This window comes from Peromyscus eremicus, chromosome 5 (genome assembly GCF_949786415.1).
Source record: "Peromyscus eremicus chromosome 5, PerEre_H2_v1, whole genome shotgun sequence".
Classification (NCBI taxonomy): Eukaryota; Metazoa; Chordata; class Mammalia; order Rodentia; family Cricetidae; genus Peromyscus; species Peromyscus eremicus.
This window is the reverse complement of record NC_081420.1, coordinates 25,390,046-25,400,662: the sequence shown is the minus strand read 5'-3', so window position 1 is coordinate 25,400,662 and position 10,617 is coordinate 25,390,046.

The window sequence follows — 10,617 nt, the reverse complement described above, 5'->3', positions numbered from 1 at the left end:
GCCTCTATCAACTTTTTATTTGACAGATATCTTTTCAGCATCTCCTGGGAGTCACAAAGGATGCTGGGTTCTGGGGAGAATACACATGGTCCTTAACTTCTGGACAATTATGAAGTTGTTTGCCAAGACAGAGAACATTTCAGTCACACACAAATGATAAATGCAGTGGTCCACTGGTATCCACAGGGAGTTGTTATCAGGACCTCCTTTGGATAGCAGAATCCCTCCAAGTACAAAACCCTTCTGTAAAATGGCATAGTGTTTTGAAACCTACATATACTTTCTTGTGTATTGAAACTCTCTCTCATGACTTACAATAACTAATACAACCTATATTGTATTGCCTAGGGAATAATGATAAGAAAAATGTCTGTGCATGTTCAGTACAGATGCAGGTTTTTTTCCCTGAATATTTTTGATTTGCAGGTGGTTGAGTCCATAGTTGGAGGACTGATAAACACAGGGAATCAACAGTTTAACTAAACTGTGCTCAATACTACCACGATACCTGTAGGGGGCGCTGTGAGCAGTTGTCACTGGAGAGATACTTACAGTGAAGACTTTTTAGAGGAAGTGATATAGAGTATCAAGGCAGGGCTTGGGGAGGTAAAGAATTTTGGTGAGGAGGATTATTCTGGAAGAGAGTTAAAGCAAAGTATAGACTGAAATTTCTTAGTCCCACCTGGTCCCACCCTGGCAGCAGCTGTTTTTATAAAAACTCAGAGGTTTAATATTAATATTAATATTAATTACAAACTGTTTGGCCTATGGCTCAGGCTTATTGCTAGCTCGCTCTTACATCGTAAATTAACCCATTTATACTAAACTATGTATCACCACATTATAATTACAGTTTTTCTTAGTTATGATAAAAGGTAAATTAGACATAAAACTTTTGACTCACAAATATAGGATAGATAATAGAATATTTTCTCAAATACAAATAGACTAGATATTGTAACTGTAATTCTTGCTTGTTAACCATTTTGTTATATGTAATTTTACTATGTTAAAATGAAAACCTTCCTTTTTGATTAGACAGAAAAGGGGAAGTGCTGTGGGATGGTCTTTCTGTATGCTGTGAATATATGTTGCTACCATTGGTTATTAAAGAAGCTGCCTTGACCTATGGCAAGACATGTTATAGCCAGGCGGGAAATCCAAGCAAAGATACAGGGAGAAGAAAGGCCGAGTCAGGGAGATGACAGCCCACCGCCCAAGGAGGAAGATGCCAGCAGACCAGTAACACCAGAGCCTCGTGGCAAAATATTGATGAATAGAAATGAGTTAATTTAAGATGTAATAGCTAGCTAGCAAGAAGCCTAAGCCAGAGACCAAACAGTTTGTAATTAATATTAAGCCTCTGAGTGATTATTTTATAAAAACAGCTGCTGCCTGAGTGGAACTGGGCAAGACTGAGGAATTTCAGTCTACAGCAAAGTCCCTGAGGCTGGAGACTGAGACCTTAAGGAGGTGGGAGGAGCTTAAGGCTAGCAACGCCACATAGCAAATGACAAGGGCAGAGCATGGTTTTGAGGCTGTGAAGGTTGGTAGGATTTTCGGAGACTGTTGGAAGATTTTGACGAGGCATACGATTTAGATTTCATGTCTGTTGTGGCTGCTGTTAGAAGAATGGATGCTCCAGAATGAGCAGAGGCAAAGGACCAGAAGAAGGGATAGGATACAGCCAAAAGAGGACTTCATTCAAGTCCTGAGGCAGCAGTGTTTTAAGAACAGGGATGAGGTCGTGTGTACCTGTTGCTGTGAGAAGTTTGCAAAGCTCTTGGCTTTGATGGGCTAAGTAAGGCTAATGGTGGCCTGCAAGGGGAAAGGGGGAAGCCAGCTTGAATAGGCTGAAGAGGAGACAGCATGTACAGACCACTCTTCGTGGGAAAAGGAAAAGATGGAGGGGAAGCTTGTGGGAGGGTGCTGTGCTCTGAATGTTTGTGTCCCCATCAAGTGTTGGAATCCTAACCCCCAAGGTTACATGTTAAGAGATGATGCAACTTGGGAAATGATTAGGTCTCAAGGATGCTGCTCTCATGAATAGTGTTAGTGCCCTTATAGAAGAAGCTTGGCCACCCTTTCTACCATGTGAGGACACAGCAAGAACATCCATGTACCAGAAATCCCTTACTGGACACAGAGTACACAGGTCCCTTGATCTGGGATTTCTCAGCCTCCAGAACTGTGAGAGTTGAGTTCTGTTGTTAGAGCAGCTGGAGCAGCCCTGACACAGAGTATGCATTTATCAAGGGATTAAAGGGTAGGCCTCAACAGGTAAACAATCCCAAACTAAGGCACTTGGCAGAGGATGAATGTCATGTGTCACGGATGGAGAGATCAGTGATGATGGTGGCATATGTGTGAGAAAATGTCACACAGGCACACACTTTGGGCTCATCAAAACCAAAATGGCAACAAAACCAAAAACCAGACATCCCCCGCCCCCATAAAAAGACCTGGGTAGTCACAAGATGTGGTCATAGCACACATGGAAGCCTGTGGGTTTACTCTGCCCCTGAGATAGGAGAGCCACCCCATTACTGTCATACAGGACAGGGAGCAGATGTGTCTATAGTCTTGGTGTAGGAGGATGGAGACATTTCTTCCCAAGAGGTTGCTTGTCTTTCTCTTTCTGGCCTGACTCAAAGTCATAGTAAATGACAAGAAGTCAGCTGCAGCCAAGTGAGGACGTTCAACACTGCCTTTGTTTGGAGTTGGAGAGCTCTCGGAGTGCAGTGTCCCCAAGAGACCAGTAAGGACCATGGTGACTCTAGACCACACCCTGGGCCCTTTCTGTCCCCTGTATGTGTAGCTGTGCTGTTTTGGAGGTTGTCTAGGTTGCAGAGAATAGCAGGGAAGTTGTTCGTTGGTTAGATTATACTTCGGCTGCGTTTTGGGAGACATCTAGGAGTTCCATCACAATACAGGTTGCAAATGTGATGTGGCAAGAACTGACTGAGTTTGTGGGGCCTCAGAGCTTCGGTGGCTCAGTGAGTCTGGCTTCTCTGGTCCTTTCATTGGAACCAGAAGTAGAGATTTAGACAAAGAAATAGAATGCCAACATTGGAAATTCAGTTTCTGGCTACTGAACTCTACCACAGTGTTGGATACCCCACAAGGTATTGATTCCTACCTTCTCCTCACATTGCCAAGGAGGGAAGAGAGGGACTCATTGGATCAAGATCAGGAGAAGCATGGCTTTTTTACTCACTCCCTTGCCTTGGAAGGGCTGTTTCTGCACAAAGCTAGGTATACGTGGAGCATCCACAGGACTCACTGTGGGAACAAGAACATTCTACAAAGGGAACGTTGGGCCTCATGCCTTCACTTTGTGCCTGTGAGACTGGAAACCTGATGGTCGGCTCTCATGCTACAGGCGAATAAAGAGAAGCTAGGGAACAGAGTCCTGGGGAGGCCTGCCACATGTTCTCTGGAGTTTAGGGGGCCCATGTACATGGAGAAATGGGAACCTCCTCTGCTGGAAATTTCTCAAGGAGGGCCTTTCTCAGTAACCTTTGGTGGCAGCTGTGCTGAAAGGCCATGCTGTAATGGGCTTTGTATGAAGAGGAAGGGCACTGAGGGGTCTTGTTGCAGTTTCCCTGGCCTTCAGAGACCGTGGGAAAGGATGCCCATGGCTCGACATGATGGAGCACAGGAGCTAGACAAGGAGAGAAGGGAGAGTGAACGAGATGGACTTTGGGGCCACCAGAAGGAGGTTCAGCTTAGGAGACAGAGGTCATGGGCCCCCATGGCAGTGCCCCCTTTCTGAAGCATCTTCAGTGATGCAGGAGGAGAAGCAAACCCCAACCCAACCTATAGGCCTCATGTGTAGGCCTTAGGTCCTATGTGTGCCGAAAACACTCTGTCACAGAGGGCAAGAGTACCAGATAGGACCAGATGAAACTAAAGATGACTACCATTAACACCTTACCTGATGTTCCACGTTGTTCCTGCCATGCCTCATCCCTGTAGAAGATAGACTCAGGAGAGGGAAGGGAAAAGGGTCCCTCAGTGACCATACCCATATCCAGTTCCAGGTACGGGTATGGAAGGATGGTAGGCAGAAATAGAGCTATAAGTTGCATGTATACCTACCTACATACTAATAAACATATACGCACATGTATACATAAATACATGCATATAAATACATACAAATGTACACCCACAAGCTCATGCACACACAAGCACATCTACCCAACACACACAAAAATAAAATATGAACATACAAGCACACACACACACATTGAATATATACCCCAAATATAAGTATACATATCCAACACGACACATGCACATATACACACAAACAACACAAAACACAAGTATATATGTATTCAACACATGCAGAATCAGAGTGGTCAAGGAAATGTATTTGGAAGAAAAAGACAAACAATTTGAGCACTTAAAGTTCCTGTAGGTGAGCCCACCCCTGGATTTTTCAGGTGTAGAACATACCTAAACTACACAACCAAACAACACACAGAGTATGTGTAATCTTTTGCAAACCTGGACCAAGGTAATAAAATATTGCGTCACCGATGAATCAGTTCTTCCATTAAACCATCCCAAACATAATATCCATTTAAATGTTAGAGCTCTTAAAAGATGAAGAACAAAGTATAAAAAGTAGAGATTTTAAAAAAGGTTCATAAATAAATGATTATCATATCAAGACATACATCAGTAGGCACCCCAACTGCCACATGTTTACATGCAAGGTAATCATGCTAATAGATCCCCAAGCTGTCTTAGTTAGGGTTTCTATTCCTGTAAAGAGACACCATGACTGTGGCAACTCTTATAAAGAGTTTTAATAGAGTGGCTTACATTCTCAAATGTAGGGAAGGGAGCATAGTGAGGAAATACTGGACCAAAGCAAGACCAAAAACCAGCTGGGCAAACTCCAAACTCTGCATCTCCATGTCTGATGTCAAAGAACTTTTCAGTTCTCTACCTCTGTTCAGCTTTGTTGACTGCAACACAGTTCTTTCTCTTGGGCTGGTTCCACTCCCTGTTAGCAGCTCTCCTGGGCAGGTATCCCATGGCTCTGGCATCTCCAACAGCTTGGGGTCTCCAAGGCAATACAGGCTTCAACTTCACAATTTCACGAAATGGCCTCTCTAGGCCTCCATTCAGAGACACCCCTGACACATGCCTGGCCTCAGTGACTTTCCTTAGTCTCAAAGGCAAATTCCATAGTCTCTTTTTTCTGTCCTTAGCTCTAAAGCCAGAACCATGTGGCCAAAGCTGCCAAGTGTTGTTTATTTTGCTCTTTTGGGGGTCCTGCCACTCAGTTCCCAAATATACCACACACAGAGGCTTATTATTATGAATGCCCGGCCTTAGCTTGGCTTGTTTTTTGCCAGGTTTTCTTAACTTTAAATTAACCCACTTGTCTTTTGTCTCTGGATTTTTAACTTCCTCTATTTTTCTATACCTTTCTTTCCTTCTTACTCTGTTTGGCTGTGTAGCTGGGTGGCTGGCCTCCTCCACTCCTAGATCTCTCCTTTCCCAGATTTCTCTCCTTCTAGCTATTCTCTCTGCCTGCCAGCCCCACCTATCTTTTCTCCTGCCTCGCTATTGGCTGCTCAGCTCTTTATTAGACCATCAGATGTTTTAGACAGGCACAGTAATACAGCTTCACAGAGTTAAACAAATACAACATAAACAAAAGTAACACACCTTAAAATAATATTCCCCAACAGTCAAGTTCTGCTAGTTGCTGGGGTGAAACATGGCCCCCTCATTCAATTATATCTTCACCAGCTTTTTGTTTTTGGTTTCCTTCACTGCCTAAGCTTGGCTGTTGTGGAATTTGCTCTATAGACCAGGCTGGCCTCAAACTCAGAGATCCTTTCTCTTCTTAGTGCTAGGATTAAAGGTGTGTGCCACCACACCCAGCTCTAAGTTTCTCTTTAATTTGTTCCCACAAGTTGAAAACTTAGCTGGGTGGGATCTTGCCTTGAGGTCACCACCCCCTTTATTCCATTTCTTAATCTGTTTATCTCCTTGAACACAGGACTTAGCTGCATTCCACTTCCTGGTGCTCCTTTTCTCCTTAAATTTTACATTTTGTAATTTACTCTGCTTAGCTTGCTCCTTTTCATTAGAAATCTTCATTAGAGTTTCCAATAAAAACCACACGGCAGAGTCTATACTAGGCTGTTTTGAGATTTCATCTGCCAACAGAATTAACCCCAAACTCTTCACTTTAGCCTCAGGCAGACTCTTTGGACAAGGGCAAAGGCAGCCACTTCCTTCACTAAAATATCACAAGAACAATCTCTAGGCAACGTATTAATATTCTTTTCCTCTGAAACCTCTTGAGCCAGGCCCTGACAGTTCATCAAATCACTCTTAGCACCACTGTCTTCCATGCTCCTACTAGTATGGCCCATTAGGCAGTACTTAAAGCATTCAACTGCTTTTCTAATCCAGTCTCAAGCTTCATATTCCTTAAAACAAAAGCATGGTCAGGCCTATCACAACAAAACTGTTGGTTAGCGGCCATGCCGGCAGAGGAGAGTGCTGATTGGGAGAATCACAGCCATGGTTACCTTTTTAGAGCTTTATTGGGAGAGAGAGGGATAGAGGGAGAGAGAGGACAGATGGAAGGAAGGAGCAAAAAGGAAAGAGAGAGGACGCACAGAGGGCCCACCCGCTTTTTAGGCTGGGACACTGTCGTAGGCTGATAATGTAATTAAGGACAGAATCCTTACAAAACCCCAAGTCCCTAGTACCAATTTCTATCTTAGGGTTTCTATTAATGTAAAGAGACACCATGACCACGGCAACTCTTATAAAGGAAAACATTCTTATAAAGGAAAACATTCAGTTGGGTGGCTTACAGTTTTAGAGGTTTAGTCCATTACCATCAGGGTGGCATTCAGGCAGACATGGTTCTGGAGAAGCAGTTTCAGAGGAAAAGAATATTAATATGTTGCCTACATCTTGTGCAGGCAACAGGAAGTGGTCTCATACACTGGGTGGTATCTTGAGCATATATGAGACCTCAAAGCCCGCCTCCACAGTGACACACTTCCCCCAACAGGATCACACCTACTCCAACAGGGCCACACCTCCTAATATTGCCACTTCCTTTGGGGGCCATTTTCTTTCAAATCACCACACAAGCTTTTTTTTTTCTTCCCTCTGAATATCATGTTTTAAAGGCAGGTGATCAAGAATCAAGAGAAACATAGTTTCATCATGACAGGGATCTGTTTTTCTTACAATTATAGCTGCTGCTTTCTCCTGGTGTTGGAATCCCAGACTTTATTGGGGTAGAATTGAGAAGATCTTGCTGAGAAGCAGTGATGGTCTGTGAGACTGGCTTTGCGGAACGTTATTAGAAGATTTTAACTACTTTTCATTCAAGCTGGGGACTGAACAATGGGCTTGGGGTCCTGCTTCAAAGTATTAGGCATTTGATGAAGACATTGGAGGGTTACACTGAATGGAATCTTAAATCATTAAACCTTTACCATCTCTGCTAAGAGATGAAAGATAGGGGTTTGAAAGCAAACAGTTGAATGCATAGATCTGAGAAAAATGTGTAGGGTTTTACAATTTGATTACATGGAACTGAGACCAGAGTGGCATAATTAACTTGATTTTTTTTCCTGTTTGAATTTGTCATTTGCTTCTATTGCTGTGTAACAACTCACCCCAAGACTAGAAGCTTAGCACACATAGGCTCTCCCTGTCACAGTTTCTGAGTGTCAAGAACCTGTGAGGAGCCCAGCCGGGGGTCCTGGACTCCTGGGTTTGCTGTCAAGCCACCAGTTCCACTACAGAGTCACCTGAAGACACACTGGAGTAGGATCCTTTCCTAGCTCCCCTGTGTGGTTGTTGGCGGGCTTTAGTTCTTGGGCTGTGGGACTGAGGCTGGTTGGCCAGAGACCTTCCTCTGTCCCCCCTGCTGCTAGGCTTCTCCACAGGACAATCCCTAACATGGCAGCTGGTTGTCCTCAGAGCAAAAGGGTAGGATGAGGGAAGTCACGTTTTATTTTTGTTTTTGTGTTTTTCGTAACCAAGTCACAGAAGGAATTCCCTTCTTTACATTTGAGATGACTAACAGGAAGTATGGGTATCATCAGCAGCCATCTTTCTGGATGTTTAACCTCACACCTCACTGTTCCTCTATAGTTCCCAGCTCACCTAGTAACATGGCTTCAAACTCTTTAAGAAAGCAGATCACTTTCTCTTTTTATCTTCTTGCAGTTCTTGTGCTGGGCAGACAGGATAGGATGGTGATTCATCACACTCTGAAGAATGACACCCAGTTTAAATCTTAGAAATTCTCTAATTAGGAAGTTTTCAGTTTAATACTGTTAAACTGTGGTTGATGACAGGTAACTGAAGTGACAGAGAAATGTCAGATAAAGGGGATAATGGCACCACTTTTCTGTACACGAATTTTGTTCTTAAAAATGAGATTGATTTTTCTTTTCTTTTTAAATTGTGTGTGTGTGTGTGTGTGTGTGTGTGTGTGTGTGTCTGTGTGGATGTGCATGTCACATAGCACATGTGGAGGTCAGTAGATAACTCTGTAAAGTTTGGTTTCCTCCTTCTATCAGTAGGTAAGTTCTAGGGATCAAACTCAGGTTGCTAGGTTTGTGTGGCAAGTGTCTTTACCCACTGAACCTTCTCATTGGCCTGTTTTTGGTTTTAGATGGGATTTTAGACTTGTAATTCTTCTGCCTCAGCTGGGATGGTGGGCCTCCTTCACCAGGACTCAGGACATTATTTTATCTGGTAGATACCTCTAATTTATGGAATGGTTCTTCCGTTCACTTGAAGATCTTCTTTGGATATCTCAGAGAGACCTCCAACTGAATGCCTATAATAAAACTTTTGCCTTTCACCCTAGCTTGTTTCCGTGTACAATCCCTGACCTCCATAGTGCCTTTCACTTTCCTGTCCACTTCCCTACCATCTTCACACTTCACCCTTGCCACCTGGTTCATTGCATTTGGCTTTCAGACTGTGCACGACAGCCTAATTAAACAGCTCAAAATTCTGTGTTAGACTGTGTTCCTTTTCCCCTTTGTTCTCTGGAGACTTCAGTGGCCTAATTCATGTGCCATGTGTCTCCTGATGGTCCTTCCAAGCTCAGATCATTCCACCCACCTGCACTTACCATGTGTCAGCTGTCAGCTCTAGCAGCTCTGAAGAATGCCAGGTTCTCCACGGCAGTTCTTCCTGGGCCTCTGCACATTTCTGTTCCTTCAGTTGGAAGTTCTTTTCCATCTGTTTCTTGCAGTGGCTAGCTCATGCATTTATTGCAAAATTATTTAGTTGCACATTTATTCATCTTGTTCAGTTATGGCCTATCATCACATTAGACTGAAAGCTGCTTAAGGAAGGAGACCAAACCTGCTGAGTTCTCAGGAGTAAGTGGAGCACCAGTCACTTAACGTGGTTCTTCTCAGAAGAAACAGCCTGCAGCCATGCTCTAAGTCTTACCTTAAATCTTCTTCTCTCAGCCAGTGTGTAGACGAATTGTTAGAAGGTCTTATTAAATAAAAACAAACCCGGGAGCCAGATATTGGGGTGAACGCTGAAAGATCAGAGAAACAAAACAAGCCACAGCCAACCTCACCTCGCCAATGCCTCAGCTGATCCTGTTTCCTCAAACTGGAAGCTTCTGTGTCCTCACCCGAATGGATCTCAGCTGAACTGCTGCTCAAAAGCCTAAAAGCTTTAAAAGCTTCTAGTTCCTGGTCCTCACGCCTTATATACCTTTCTGCTTCCTGCCATCACTTCCTGGTATTAAAGGCATGTGTCACCATGCCTGGCTGTTTCCAGTGTGGCTTTGAACTCACAGAGATCCTGATGGATCTCTGCCTCCAGAATGCTAGGATTAAATGCATGTGCTACCACTGCCTAACCTCTATGTTTAACATAGTGGCTGTTCTGTTCTCTGACACCCGGATAAGTTTATTAAGGTGCACAATACATCAACGACACCAGTGAAATCTTCCCAGATTCCTTCGGGCTCACCTAGACATTTCTTCCCCTCCCCACATTCCCTGTAGCAGCAGCTGTGACGTATGGACCACTCTGCACTCCCTCTACAGTAGACCATACATACACTTGTGGAACATGTTTATTGTCTTTCCATCAGCCCAAACCCAAGCCTTCTTTATGGTGTTTGATAGGGACACATGTGTGCCAGGTGATGATCTGAGACTGTGTGTGTCTACCACCCTGCCCCAGCTCTGGGGTAAGAGGGAAGATGGCAGCGATTTTCCTGGCTCAGGCACAAAACCTGGTTCCCTGGCCACTCTGCCAGCCTCCTCCCCTGGGACCTGTAGTAACCTGAAGGGCTTGGGAGCCTGTCTGGGAAGTGCCCCTTCCAGGCCTTGGGATTTTGCTAAGGGAAACATGCTTGCTGTAGGAAGGACAGCACAAAGGTCTTGCAAAGGCTGTTTACTGAGTCCCTCTGCTCAGAGATAAGAGAAAATGACACAGGACAAGGGTAGTTACAGTAACACGTTTAATCCCGGGCCAGTACACACACACACAGACAGACAGACAGACACACACACACACACACACACACACACACACACACACACGAGAGATACCATCTTCATTTTATTA